We start from the raw sequence: 14,429 nt of genomic DNA on the forward strand, positions 1-14,429 counted from the left end.
CAAGAATTATTATTTTCCTGGGAAGGTAAAAGTCACTGGAAAAGACATTGATGTTGGAAAAATTAAAAGCCCTTGGGGGAAAAAAAGGTTGACAGAAGACAAGGTGAAGACAACTCATGTGAAGTAACTGAATGATTATTGGACATCAAACGTTAGGAACAGACTAGAAGTGAAAGCCCCTCTTGTTTGCCAAAATTCTCTCTACTGTACAATAATTCATTATACGTTTGATTATATGATTGCTTGATTAAAATATGAACATATAATGCAGAAGAAATTATATATTTTTAAATCAATTTTAGGGCCTCATGGGCAACTTGTGGCTATATGTTAGGAGTGATGAGCATACACCATAATCCATATTGCATATCCTTTACATTATTAGAAATAATATATTTATTTACTGTTTATTTTATTTAAAATGTTTATATGGCCATTCAACAATACAACAACAATCATAATCATAAACAGGTACCAGCAGTGGTGGGATTCAGGTAATTTAACAACTGCTTCTCTGCCCTAATGATTTCTTCCAACAACCAGTTTGCCAAACTGCTCAGAAAGTTAACAACCGGTTCTCCCGAAGTGGTGCGAACTGGCTGAATCCTACCACTGGGTACCAGTCCAACATCTATATAGACTGCAGCTATATAGTCTCCCATGTTCTATCTTTGCTATTCCAGTTTGTGGGGAATCATCCATCTCTTAATGACTTTCTGGAAGGTTAAGAGGATGGGTGCCAGTGGTGGGTGTCAAAATTTTTTACTACCAGTTCTGTGGGCATGGCTTGGTGGGTGTGGCAGGGGAAGGATACTGTAAAATCCCCATTTCCTGCCGATGAGCTGGGACTCTGGAGGCAGAGAATAGATGGGGGCGGGGCCAGTCAGAGGCGGTATTTACTGGTTCTCCAAACTACTCAAAATTTCCACTACTGGTTCTCCAGAACTGGTCAGAACCTGCTGAAACCCACCTCTGATGGGTGCCTGCTGGAACTAAAGGAAACGATATTCTAATGGACAAGGACAGCTACTAAGATGTGTTGTAAAGATATCTTTGCCTTTTTAATTATTTGCTTTAGCACATGTTGTGGAGATGTTTTGGCAGAAAAAAAATAAGAAGCTAGAAATATAAGAAGCCAAAGAAAGAATACATTTTTAAAATATGTTCATACTAAAATATCTTATTGACTTGTATGAAAACAAGTTTTCCCCCTACAACATTTCCATCTGAATTGTTGATAAGAATAGAAGCAGCTAATGAAAAAAGGAGAAAGAAGTAAAAAGAAACACACACACACACACACACACATAAAGGGTATGTAAAACTGACTAGTGCATAGAGCAAACGATGCCCTAATATAAATAAAACTGGTGCAGAATCTCTTACAGATATTTCAGCTGTTTTTGTGTCTCTATCAGGAGCTCTTAAATCCATGTACAACTTCTTGACATTGTGATGTGTGCAACAATTGAAATATTCATCTAGGATCAGGCAATTCTTATTATTGCAGGATAATAACAAAGTTAGAATGGTTTGTCTTTGCTGGCATAGATTTGTGTATTCTTGCACCACAAATCTAATTATCTCTCTTTTCTACCCTCACACCTTTTATTCATCCCTTCCTTTTCCTCATCTAATATCCTTTTATTTCCTTCCCAGTACAGTTTGTTCCCATGATCACATGAGCATCTTTCTTTCTTTTTCTTCTTTTTCCTGCTTATATTGTAAGAAGGAAGTATATGTGTGCTTAGTATTTGGTCTTACGCTTCTCTGTATATTGTATGAGAGAATACTTGGGAGATGAAGATGCAATCAGTTAATTTTGTAAAATGAGGGTTTTTCTGTTTACTTTTATCGGCAAATAATTGTAATTAGTAGGCATTAATGCATACTCTTTTGTCCTGGAATTGCCTTTTTATTTGGTGGTAAAATGTAAGTTATCTGGAAATTATGCCACATAAACACCTCTAGCCACCCATACGCACATACAGATTTGAGTGTCACTATTAGGTGAAGGAATCCTCAGATTTGATTTAAATTGGAGCGAGTGATCTTTGGTTGACAATATGGATAGAAAGCAGCACTGTAAATATAAACATGCATCCATTTACAATTCTCCTTTATAGGTGATCATTTTAAATCTGTGGGGTATCTTTCTTTCTCTTAAATGTAACATGAAATGTAGTTCATGCATAAAATCACACATTGTGGGCTTGAAACGGACTACAAAAAAACATGTATTCTAATTCACTGCATTAGGCAGGAAAAACAATTAAGCCAAAGAAATATTTTCTACCTAGAAATGTATGAAGTTTCTATCCCCAACTGGTATGGAATGGTAGTTAGATCATTCCAATATAGTACAGATTTTATCATCAGGAAGTTTTTTTGTTATTTCTGTTTATTATAAGAAATTATAACAAAACTAGGTAACTGCAACTTATACCCATTATTTTTGGTTCTAGTTTCTGTGGCAGTGAAAAATAGCACACACATACACACAAATTGGACTTCTGAAAAGAGACAGCCACCTCACCTTCAGGAAGTTCAGCTAGAGTTCAGCTGATTAATACATCTGCAAACCAGTCAATACATGTGCCTTTCTAAATCAGATTAACTTGGTGTCAGATCAGTGCCTCATTTATCAGTCTTTCAGTAGCTTGGCCATGCATGTATGCATGCCACTGGAAGATTATCGCAAAGTACTTGGAACAAAACATTGCCAGTTTGTTTTAGCTGATAGGGTAATTATGAAAACTTGAGGGAGGAAGATCAAAGGTTCATTGACTAAGAAATGTTCAGTAGCCAACAAAAAATAAGCATATGTTATTCAAATAAAAATCCTGAATATAACAAAACCTAATTATAACAAGCTCTCAGAAAATGGTACATTCTGCTTGAAAGTATAACTAATCCTCAATATTATTTAGTCTACCCTTATTTTTGGATAGGAAAAAAAAAGTGAAATGTATGGCAAGTGATGTTGGCTTGAAGTGAAACAGAAAGTGAAACAGAAAGATCAGAGAAGATCCTTTAATTTGTCCAGTTTCAAAAGCCTGAGCAAACTGATCATCTCTTACTTTGAAAGAAAAGCAATTACAGAGTAGAAGGCTGATCTAGAATGGTTTCTAACCCAAATCAGGACATACATGCATATGTACATACATTAAGGTGACCAGATTTTAACATTGGTAAAGAGGGACATTGTGGGCGTGGCTTATTTTGTGGGCGTGGCTAGCTGGTCATGTGACTGGGTGGGCGTGGCTAGCTGGTCATGTGACCGGGTGGCCATGGCTATGTGTATAGGGTAAGGTGAACAGATTTTAACATTGGTAAGAAGGACACCATTGTGGGCGTGACTTATTGTGTGGGCGTGGCTTGGAGGCCATGTGACTGGGTGGGCATAGCTAGCTGGTCATGTGACCGGGTGGCCATGGCTATGTGTATAGGGACTACTCAGAGGGCTGAAAAGTCATTTCTGACAGGTCCTCACACTTTTGACTGGTCCTCACACTTATGACCATCCTCACATTTATGCCCGTGCAGTATTCTTAACAACCATGTCACTCATTTCACAACTGCTTCTCTTCACCATGGTGACAAGATAGGGCAAAAACGTAAAATGTGAGGACAGTCGTAAGTTCGAGGACTGGTCAAAAGTGTGAGGACCAGTCAAAAATAACTTTTTCAGCCCTCTGAGTAGTCCATATGCACAAAAGGACTAACCAGAGGGCTGAAAAAATCATTTCTGACATCGCACTTTTGACTGGTCCTCACACTTATGACCATCCTCACATTTATGCCCGTGCAGCATTCTTAACAACCATGTCACTCATTTCACAACTGCTTCTCTTCACCATGATGACAAGATAGGGCAAAAATGTAAAATGTGAGGACAGTCGTAAGTTTGAGGACTGGACAAAAGTGCGAGGATCAATCAAAAATAACTTTTTCAGCCCTCTGAGTAGTCCATATGCATAAAAGGATACAGCAATAGAGAGGGATGAAGGAAGGGAAGGGAAATTAGAGTAGGAGTGAGGGTAAGAGGGGGAGGAAGAGAGGAGAAGGAGAAAGGAAGAGGAAGTAGGGAGGAGAAGAAGAGGGGGGGAAGAGAAAGTAAGAAGGAAAGAAAAGAGAGAGGTGGTAGGTTTGAGGAGAAAGATTGCTGTACAATAAAAAAGATGAAAGGGAAGAAAGCCAACCCCAAACAAATATAAAGATATTAAGATAAAGAATGAATGGTTAAACTTTAAAGAATAAAAGAGAACAAATATGAATAAATAGCAGTAATTAGAAACACACATACAAACATACAATTTATTTTCTTTGAACAGAGTATTTGGCCGGTTCACAAATTTAAACAGTGTTTAGTCACTTCAATTAAATTTACAATTTCTATATTTCCTTTTTGCCATATTTATTCCTCATCTATTTTTTTAAAAAAACCAATATTACCCTTCATCCTCATCTCTAATCTTAATCAAATTCAATTTTTCCCTTCTATTCTATATTATACCCCTTTCCATTGTCATCTATTTTTATATCCATCCTCACATTGTTTAATTATGTAATTATGTAATACAGTTGTTTAATACAAATTCAACATTTTAATATAAATCAATTAGTTATAAAACTATCTTTTTTGTATATTAATCAATATGAACATGAATATTCCAATTATTTCCATGCAATCCAATTTCTTACAAATCAATTAATTATATTTACCAATAATAATAAACCAAATAATTTCCCCCATATATTCCTCTGAACCACAACTTAAACATTTCTGCTTTCAACACAATATACAATTAATAGTATCTCAATTCAATTATTACAATTCCCTAGTTAAATACAGCTTTTTTTTCTTTTGTGTTTTAAAATCTTGAACTCTCCTCCTAAATTTCCCATTGTTTGCAGTTTTTCACCTACCTTTTTTGGGGAGGAAAAATAAAAATAAAAATAAATCTCTCTCTGCCTCATTTTGTCACGTTCCACCAAAGATCCTGGTTTCGGTTTCGTTTCTGCAGCTTAGCTAGGGGAAAAACTCAGGAACTCTTTACACTGATTGCCTGTAGGGCGGCCCTTTGAAGCCCCGGGCAAGAGTTTAAACAGTTTTTTTTTCTTCTAGCCATCAGCTGGGGCTCAAGAGGCAGCGGGACTGAGGAGGCAGAATGAAAAATCGGGACTTTTTTGAAACGCCGTGGGACGCGGGACAAATTGCTAAAAAGCGGGACTGTCCCGCCAAAAGCGGGACGTCTGGTCACCTTAACATACATACATACATACATACATATGAAAATTTCCTTCAAAAGAATAAATAAAATCAAATTGCTTCTGTGTGATGAATCATTGTTACATATAGTTTCCCTCTTTGTCTTGCTCTACAATGGATTGATCAGGTATTAGACTGTTTCCTTTGAAAATAGATCTCACATATACTATATTCTATGGATTATTATATAGTTGTATTATACCTGTATTATATTATATTCAGGGGTGGGTTCTACTTACCTTTACTACCAGTTTGCAACAGGGCTACATGCGTGCACGAGCAGATCTCGCGCACACACGCACTCTTCTGTGCATGCGCAGAAGCTTCTGCACATGTGCAGAAGCGTTCTGATGATGTCAGGGTTGGTGGGCAGAGCCTCCCACAAGTTTTACTACCAGTGTTATAGAACTGGTACGAACTGGGGGCAACCCACCACTGATTATATTAGCAGGACCAAGTCTTAATCCATAATCTAATAATTTTCTGTGAATAATTTTTTCTAATGTATTTTAAGGTTGAAATAACATGATCACATAATAAATAAACCCCTCATGTAGAACAATGATAGATAATTGATGGATTACATATTCAACTCCCTCACCCCACAAATCCCACTGAAATTCACTTGCAAACCAAATAATGGTGGCACAATTCCCACCAAATTGTACCAGTAGACCAGGGGTGTCAAACTCACATCGTCCTGGCATTATCACATGACATATCATGACTTTTTCCCCCTTGGCTAAACTGGACGTGGGCATGGCCACCGCATCTGGCCCACGGGCCACAAGTTTGACACCCCTACAGTAGATTATAGGAAATAGGTCTTACTTCTTACTTCTAAAAGCTTAAAATACATCAAATGTCATTAAAGAGGAATGGACAATGTAGATTTTCCATGAAGGTCTTATTTGATGTTCCTCTGTGTTATCAGTATTTATCGTTTTTATTTAATTTAGTTAATTGATTTTGTAACCTTTTTTTCTTTTTTACTTTAAACTTATACTAGTTTTAATTGTTTTTAGCTGTGGTGTTTAATTCTTACTATTGGAAAGACAAGATAAATATACAGTACTTATAAAAATAAATAAATAAATCCAACTTTCAGTGCTATCATTAAATAATTGCTAGTTTCACTGTGATCTCTCTATGTCTAATCATATTTTTAAAAAGTTATCAAAAAGCTTCCTATTCTGATATTGAATGTGTTGAGGTGTTCCATTCATGTTAAGTCAGAATTCTACAAAGGGAATGTGTGACTAAATTATAACATTACATACCCAGAGTGACAAGAGGGAATAATAAGATTTTCAACCCTAATAAGATTTTCAACTTTGTTGCTGAGTTGAGGTCAACATCTGGCTATGGATAAAAACTTTCTAAGCTATCCAATCTCTTCCTGCATTCAGCAATTCTTGCAATGGCTCCCAATCCATCTATCTCCCACATTAACTGTCAACTTCTTCTTCTTCTTTTCACCTTTTCCAATATTTTCATCATTTTCTAGATTTATCAATCCTCATCACATATATGATGGTTTCATCACTTTTTTTCCCCCAGGAGATTTTTGGCTTGATTTTGTTAAGTGTAGGTCAAGTCCATTCCACCTGTATTCCAAGAAATCCAGGCAGATATGCTTTGCTTTTAAGTCAGTGCCTTTCCAATGAATTATTTATATCACACAGAAATTTTAATTCAATTTTATTTAATTAGCTGTTGGCAAAACAAATGCATCTCACTGACAAGTTTAAATATGTACTGTGAAAGAGGAAAGGAAATTTGTTAAAAGAGAAATTAAGCTTTGTTGTTTCATTTTATAAGGAGGCACGAAATATAATGGCTTTCTGATGTTCAAACAGCATCCTTCAGATAGATGATAGATGATAGATAGATAGATAGATAGATGATAGATAGATAGATAGATAGATAGATAGATAGATAGATAGATAGATAGATTCTCTTTATATTTTCAAACCATCTAATAATTGTACCTGGCACTGAAAACTGGATATTTGCATGGAAGTTTTTACTCCTGAACATTATAAAAATTAAATTTGATTATCAAAATATTTTTACACTCTTCTCCAAATTAAGTCTGGAACTGAATGCAAAATTGAGATGTAGCCTTGGAAACAGGAAGGTATTTTACTACTGTCAGTCTTCAGGCTTTCCCTATTCATTACTGACAAGAAAGCAATGGGAACATTAATTTCTTCAGGTGGATCTAAAAGACCATTTCTGACAATCTTTCTGACATAGCCTTACTATGGAGTAGAGTGGTATCATGAAACTTGAGTCAAATGAATTAGGGATTCAGCAATATATAATTCTACAAGTAACTGGTGTTATTTGAGAGGAGGAGAATAAAAATGGCAGAGAGTTGAATAAAATCTGCTGACATTATATATACACAGATGTGAATTTAGGGCAAAATATTGTAATTTAAATTGTGAAATGATTCAGGTCTGCTGCCCAATCTACTCTCCAGGTAGGCATCTGGTTTGCTTTCTTGTATTAAAACTTTTTTATTAAAATAGTGTAACATTTTGTAACATAAACAGTATTTAAATTACTTTCCTAAAAATAAGGTAGCATTCATATCTATTGCTTGAATATTGAAATATCTGTTTTTTCCATAAAATGTTTCATAAAGCACAAGAATCTAATATTGAGTCAAAATACTGTGTTGTTTTGATATAATAGTTCTCTGTTTTGAGCCCTATGTGGAGATTACAGGAATCCAAGCTGTAATTTTCATCTTTTTCCACAATACATATCTTTTAAACACAATAGAGCTGTAAAGCATTGGAAAAAACAACATGCCAAGAATTCAGTCCAGAGATTAATATCAGTGCAAGTGAACATCTGAACATACTGAAGGAAAAGCAAACAAACAGAATGTTCTAAATCAACAATTCAAACATTACTACCTGGAAGTGGACATCTTTCCTTTTTTAAATAAAAAAAGCAAACTAACAAAATCCCTTAACTTTTATACCCATTTATAAATATCTAAAATGTACATACCGTATTTTTTGGAGTATAAGACGCACCTTTCCCCCCCCCAAAAAAGAGGGTGAAAATTTGGGTGCATCTTATACTCCGAATGGAGCCCCGCCCAGCTTCTCAAATGGAGGTTTCAGAGGCTAAAAAAAGCATCAGAAATGAAGCTTCAGAAAAGAAGCCCCCAAACAGAGCTTCATAAAAAAAAAGAAAAGAAAAACCCAAATAGAGCTTCAGAAAAAAAGCCCCTAAACAGAGCTTCAGAGACTTTTTTTTCTGAAGCTCTGTTTTGGAGGCTTTCAGAGGCAGAAAAAAAAGCAAAAAAAAAAAAAAAAAGCAAGGCACAGAGCTCACAACCAAAGAACCTGTTGCTAAAATTCACCTCTGGGAACAACTGATTGGGGATATTCCGATCCACCTGCCAATCAGCTTTTTTATTATTTTCCTCCCCAAAAACTAATGTGTGTCTTATACTCCGGTGCGTTTTATACTCCGAAAAATACGGTACATCCCCTTTTATCTTCAGTTAAATGAAAAAACCCTAGTGAGATATCTTGAAACTTCAGTCAATCACAATAGAAATACTGTCTAATGAACAAATGTTAGGATCTGTCAAAAGGCAGGTGACTAATTTAAAGGGGAACTACATTTTTCACTAAGAGCCAATTTGATGGTGCTCCTGGACCATTCCTTGTCCTGCACTAGTCCCTAGTTTTCTAGGCAAGATTTTCAGAAACAGTTTGCCCTTGTCATCTTCCTACAGCTGAGAGAGAATAACTGGCAGAACTAGAACTCATAGTGTCCCCATTTCTAGCATGGTGCCTTAACCACTACATCAAATTGGCTGTCAGTGAATGTAATATATATTTATATATATATATATAAAAATGATATCCCATCTGAATAGGTTGGGCTGAGTGAAGGAAGTAGAAATATGTATTATTTATTTATTTTTTATTTAATTTGATTTATATGCCGCCCTTCTCCGGAGACTCAGGGTGGCTTACAGTGCGTTAAGCAATAGCCTTCATACTTTTGTATATTTTATACAAAGTCAGCTTATTGCCCCCACAAACTGGGTCCTCAATTTACCTACCTTAGAAAGGATGGCTGAGTCAACCTTGAGCCTGGCGAGATTCGATCTTACTTTAATTGCAGACAGCTGGTGTTAAATTATAGAACTCTGTCTGTTGAGCTATCCAGGCTCAAGGTTAAAATAAAATAAAAGGCACATTGCTTAAATTTTCCTAAACAGGAATCCATTACTATGTCAGATCAGCTAGTAAATACAGCTCAAGGGCGGGGATGGGAGGGACGGACCATGAAATCATATCATTCCTGAATAGCATTTTTGTATTCTTAGTAGAAAGATGACAATAATCACAAACTATCAGATACTGAAATTTAATAGCAAGTTCTCCTCATTATAATTTTGGTGGGGTTTCTTTTCCATAACTACAAAAGTGACACTGAAAGGAGAGGATAAAAAGTCATTCTGAATTTTCTGAGAATCCGGAAAACCAGTTCTGCATTCCAGAAGAGAATCTTTGCTTCAAGAAAATCTGAACATTATTTGAAAATCAGATTGTTTTTAATTCTTGGGGATAATCAGCACATCAATTTTGGCGAAAGTCTTATACATATTTTTCTGGGAGTGTTGAACATGATTTATATCATTTTATATCTAGTAATAATCAACTCATTCTCAAATGTAACTAAGCTGAACACTACACATTCTTGTCTAAATAGATTGCTACAGAAATTCACTTGTTTTTCAATATATATGATAGAATATGGCTCTTTACATACATGGGACAGCTGTGTTGTAGCTTAATGAAATGATTCTAATAACAGAAGTTGTGCTTTTATTTCACTTTGATCACAAGAAAGAGTAAAAAAATCTGACTGAGAAGAAGAAACTGAGATTACATAATTTGTCAGAAGAATGTAAAATGGCAAGAGGCTCTGCAATGTCTGACAATATCTTACTGTTTAGAAAGCAATACACCCTTGCAGTTTTTTACTCCAATAATTTATCACTATCAAGTTATTTTATTCAAAGAAAAAAATGAGAATGTAATTATGAGAATTTAAATATTATATCTGAGGAGAACCTAATTATTATTTCTGATCTAATAATAAATAAAATAGATGATGATAGATAGAGAGATAGATACAGTATGTATAAGAAAGAAAGAGAGAGATAGCAACAAAAGAATCAATATTTTTTCTCATGTCCACCTTTTAAATGTGAGAATTATTAATTAAAATTAAAATAAAAAACCTTGAGTCTTGGAGAGGGGTGGCATACAATGATGATGATGATGATGATGATGATGTTAAGAACTCTGCTGAATCAAACCAAAGGCTTAACTAGCCAAGAATTCTAGTCCAACCAAATGGTTTTGGGAAATGACCAATAGGACATAAATGTGACTAGGTCTACATAGATTGTACTCGCTGTTTTGCCTCATGGAGACATATTGCTATGCTTCCATGTAATGAAACTCCTTGAAGAATCAAGTAAGTCTGCCTTTCTCAAGTATCAGAACCCCTCTCCCTCCCTCCTTCTCCCTTCCATCCCTCCTTCCCCCCCCTCTCTCTTTCTCTTTGAAAAATGAAGAAAACCACTGCAGCTATTTCAGCAATGAAAAGTGGGCCACTGTAGCACTTTGCAGATCAGCTTTGAAGAAGCACTTGGTTTAAGCCTTGGCTGAGATGAAACATCCTTTCAAAGATCTGTGCAGCACTTGAAGAGCAGTTTTGCTTATTTCCCTCAGCTTTCATTTAGTAACTAATTTCTAGGCCTTTGAGAAAGTAAAATGTGTACCTACCCATTTGGGAAAAAATATCTCCCTGCTTTTCATGCTTTTAGTCAATCAATAAACTGTCTAGTATTAACTGACCTATACATTGCCTGGAGAAGGACATTCCTAGAAGAGTTTTAAAAGAAAAGGTTATTCTCTACTGGAACAACAAACCTCTCATGTAATTAGAATTGAACGATACTGTGTCTACAAAAGGTATGAGAAGAGTGGGCAAGACAATGTAAATTGTACCCACCTTGCAAGGAAGCTCCACATTACCATGCCCAATGCACGAAAATCCTGAAGAATAGTTCACTATTGTTATCCAGTCTTCTTTGCTGGGTTTTCTTAAAGTTGACATTGATAGGTGAGTAATTATTCAAATGCAAGAGTGCTTTCTGGCATACATACTATATTAAACAAAATTACAGGTATGCCCTTCTATTATTTTCTTGGCATTGGATCTCCTTCCTGAATGTGCTTGAGTGCTGAGTGTTATGCGATTGGTCAGAAATTAATGCTTTCCCACATATAGCAAGTCTTCACTTACTGATCTCCTTGCTTAGTCACCATTTATGATGGTGTAAAAATATTTTCTGATCAATCCTTTGTGATCAACCAGTGCAGTGTGCCGAATTCATGTGACTGCCTTTCACATGATCATAACTGGCTTTCAACAGAGTTAATGGAAAATACAAAAGTAAAATTGCAAGTGACTGTTACATGATATCTCACTTAATAACCACAGTTATTGTATAACAACCGAATGGCAAGTGACATCATAAGGCAACCATGGTTATGAGCTTTTCTACTTACTGAAAGTGACCCTTAGAGACAGAGTTGCTGATTCCAATTGTGAAAATAAGTGATGACTACCAGCATTGTAATGGAACCTGTTGTAAAGATGCTTAGATTTATTTTGGGTTTTCTAAGTAGCAGAGACCACAGATGGTCACAATCTTGATCAGGCTTCATGATATAATAAGTAACTGAAGGAATCCCCAAATTATTTATCTATTAAGTTTTTATTTGTTTTTCCTTACAAAATGGTGCTGGAGTAAAATAACAATTCCTTGCTCTGAATATTGTGTTTTTAACAATTGACATTGATTAGAATACACTTCTCTCAGAGTCAGTTTTATTCTAAATGGTTTCTAAGTCCACTATCATAAATAATAACTCCATATAAGGCAAATGCTACATTAGATTCACTTAAGAAAAAGTAGGTTGATTAACAATTGGAAAATAAAGCAAGCCCCAAACCCAAAAAGTAAGAACATTTATTTTTCATTACAGGTCAGCCTCACCTTATGACCACACAGTTAACAACCCTCTGGAATTATGACAACCATGGAATAGGTGTTTTACCACTGGTAAAACTCTTCAAACTCTCAGAAAATTTTGCACCACCATTTATGACCAGTTGCAAAGTGCCCTATCATAAAGTAATCACTATTTGCAATCTTCCCTGCTGGTGAAGTTGCAAGCTGCTGCCATCTGCACTAGAGCTGAAATTCTCTCACAGGAGGCAGGGATGGCATCTCAGCCAGAAAGGAATCACTGCATTCTGTGAAGAGAGGGGAAGACCTCCAATGTGCTATAGAAACAGAAGTCATATCCTATCAGTTGCAGCCGAAGAATGACATGGAATAATTTAGCCCAGTGATGGCTAAACTTTTTCTCTTCGTGTACCAAAACTGCGCACGTGCCGGCACCCATAATGTGCACCCCACACATGCGCACATGCCCACACACATACGCCCCACACATACATCCCACACATGCGCACATGACCCTCCATGCCTATTCGGCCTCCTGCACAATGGCTTCTTTCCTTGCACCTCTGGGAGGATGAAAATAGCCTCCCCCGGGCTCCAGAGGCCCTCCAGAGGCCGGAAATGGCCCCATTTCTGAACTTCCGGAACTTCCGGGAGGCCAGTTTTTCACCCTCCCCAGCTCCGGAGGCTATCCTTGAGCCTCCTGGAGGGCGAAAACAGCTCTGGAGGCCCTCTAGAGGCCGGAAATGGGCCCGTTCTCAGACTTCTGGAAGGCCCATTTTTCACCCTCCCCAGGCTCCACACGGGCCCTGCACTTATCTGGCATCCAAAATGGACCACATGGAGACTCCTGGGAGCCTCCTGGGTCAAAAAACATGCTGCATCCCTGCGCTTTGTCCCCCGCACATGCACATGTGATCCCCACCCCCCACCCATGCACGCACAACCCCCCACCCATGCACACACATCTTCCGCATGTGCCCCACCCCCTGCACATCCCAAAAATCAGCTGGCTAGCAGGACGCACGCGTGCACATGCACAGTGGAGCTGAGCTGGGCAACGGCTTACTTGCCCACAGAGAAGGCTCTGCGTGCCAGCTGTGGCACGTGTGCCATAGGTTCGCCATCACAGACCTAGCCAAAATTCAGTTCTTTATTTGGTCATGCCATGTAGACAGAATCTAACCTTAGAATCTATAATAGGTTTAATGATAGCTGCTCCAAAAGCAAATTGCAATTATATCCGACATTTGCAGGTTTATTTCCTATCTTTTCAAAAATTCTTCTCCAATTCATAAATAATTTACCTTTAATAGTAAGTATTATCTTTGGAGTTATAATGTAATAATCAGCATATTTCAACAACTTAATTTTTATATATTTACAATGAAGCATGGTAATTAAAATTATTTTTTTCATGCAAATGAAAGCCAATCTGACTCTTACATGGTAAGAAACAAGGGTTGGCATTATTTGCTACATTACAAATAAAAAAGCAATTTTGTAGTTGGATTGTAGCTGACATATCTGGAAATATAGAGTTTTGGATTAAGGCTGAAATGTGCTGCATTCCCCTCTACTGATTCTCATTTATTTGAAAATAAGAATTTTTTTTTCTTTGAAGGGACTGTTAACCACTGAGTTGCTTTCCATTTGTGATACAATCACCCTGACACACAAGCCTATAGCATTAATCTTCTGATTTATTTATTGCATTTATTTCGTCTCTGTTCTCCAAGAGCTTAATATACCATGCCCTCCTACTTTTATGTTCCCAATAATCGTGTTTTGTCAGTTAGGCCAAGAGAGAGCCCAGAGAAACTCAGTGAACTTCATGACTGAATGAGAATTTAAATCTATATTTCCTGCCCCCTCCCATTCTAGTTGAAAGCTGCAGAGAATTACAGATGCAACCTTGGAAAGGGAATGCAGCAGGTAGAAAAACATGAATTAAACCCAGGAAAGGAAGAAGGTTAAAATGATTCCACCTTAATTCTCTCTGATATAAGAGAAAGAAAACGGAAAATGTTGTGAAGCTTTCAAATTTTATATCAGACTTTCAAGGTGATT

Source organism: Pantherophis guttatus, chromosome 2, assembly GCF_059756535.1.
Source record: "Pantherophis guttatus breed Tessera chromosome 2, ASM5975653v1, whole genome shotgun sequence".
NCBI lineage: Eukaryota > Metazoa > Chordata > Lepidosauria > Squamata > Colubridae > Pantherophis > Pantherophis guttatus.